Raw genomic sequence first — 1,981 nt, 5'->3', positions numbered from 1 at the left:
ATCCTTTCGATTGTTACTTATAGACATGTCTCTGACAACATATGCCAAGGCCAAGGTCATCGAGGCTAAGTCCGTTTTTGTAAACATTTATTATTAAATTTAAACTACAATAGTTTCTTAATGTGTACCATCTTCAAAATCAATTGTTTGTAGAAATTGGTTTCGCGATCAAGTATTATAACGTTTTTCCAATCAAACAAGCGATCGAGTTCTAGTCTGTGTTTCGAAATGACAACAGAGGTGTCAGTTTTAAGACGCTTGCAGCATGTAGCAGTTTTTGACTATATAAGTATGGACTGCTAGTTCCCCCATTTTTACTATGTTAAAGGCATATGCCCGGTGTCGCCGAGCTGAAGTTGACTGAGATATCGAAGTGCAATTTATTGGCTCCACCCCTGTCAGTAAATGCCGGAAAATTCAAATTGCTCGAAAGTTGCCATGTTTTTTATATTATTTATTCTTTATTGTTGAATATCTATTTACAAGTAAAAAAAATTTACAGGTTAGAGATACCTAACTCACCTGTAAAATGGCAAAACTGGCTTCTTCTCGTCATGTTTGCGTTTGTACGTCGACAATTTGCATCCATAAACAAAACAATACATTTTTGATAAAAGAAAAAATCAAACTCAGCATAAACACATTAACAGCAATAACTACGCAGTAAATGCACGAAACAGTAAACGGGAATTTCACGTTGATTTCACCATTGACGCCATTTTTACAGAAGCTTTTCCACTCTTGCAGAAAATTAGTAATTGGGGCGGAGCTTACATGTTTGCAGCTTGGCGACACGTCTGAAGTTACTAGCAGTCTATACTACCATGATCAAAAAATAACCGGAGTTTATTCATAAAAAGAAAAGTACATGTTTATTCTTCAAAATTCAAGTTGTCCCCTTCAAAGTAGTCCCCGTCGGCTGCAATGCACTTGTGCCAGCGTTTGATCCACTCCTCGAAGCTTTTCTGGAAGTCGGTTTTTGGTATAGCCATTAGTGCCTCCAGCGATTTTAGCTTTATTGCCTCCACACTCTCAAAACGAGTTCCTCGTAGTGGTTTTTTGAGTCGATCGAATAGGAAGAAGTCACATGGTGCCAGATCAGGTGAATTGGGCGGTTGTTGAATGGTATTGGTTGAATGGTGTTGTTTTTGACGAGAAACTCACGAATAATCAACGCATTATGAGATGGCGCATTATCGTCATGGAGAATCTACGAGTTGTTGCCCCACAAAGCAGGTCTTTTTTTGCGGATAGCTTCGCGTACGGATCCGAATGATATGTTGGTGTTCTCAGCTATCTCCCTTATCGTCAATTTGCGATTTTCGATCAACAATTGTCGGATTTCATCGACGTTTTCATCAGTTTTCGATGTCGATGGCCTCCCAGGACGAGCATCGTCCTCAACAGCCTCACGACCACTTTTAAAGCGTTCATACCACTGGTACACCTGTGTTTTTAATAGAGTATCGTCACCATAACACTTTTGTAACATTTTTAATGTGTCGGAACACTTAATTTCATTTTTATAACAAAATTTAATGCAAGCCCTTACGAAAAAGAACTACTAGCAGTAATATATTGCGGCAGTGGTACGAAAAAATGACTGGCATTCTGTGTAATTGCCAGTAATATTCTCAGTGAATCCTGTAATATCTAATAATATTCTTATGTGATTGTCAGTAACATTTATATTACTGACTTTATTTATATGTAATCGGCAGTAGTTCTTTTTCGTAAGGGAGAACGTTGTCCAAGTTTTGAATCCATTGTAAAAATCGCCGCGACGTAAAAACTTGATGTAAAGAAATCACTGTCATAAAGGTAAATGGACAGCTGATAAGCAGAAGCTTGGCATGGGTGTCCGTAACAGTGCTGCCAACGTGACACAAACAACAGAATTCTAAACCGATAAGCCCGCGAGGTTTAAATTAAAAATTCCGGTTATTTTTTNATCATGGTAGTATATACAGGGTCCGCCACT

The sequence above is a fragment of the Pseudomyrmex gracilis genome, unplaced genomic scaffold (assembly GCF_002006095.1).
Source record: "Pseudomyrmex gracilis isolate BER0280 unplaced genomic scaffold, ASM200609v1 scaffold_199, whole genome shotgun sequence".
Classification (NCBI taxonomy): Eukaryota; Metazoa; Arthropoda; class Insecta; order Hymenoptera; family Formicidae; genus Pseudomyrmex; species Pseudomyrmex gracilis.
The sequence above is the reverse complement of the archived record's forward strand: the minus strand, read 5'-3'. Positions refer to the sequence as shown.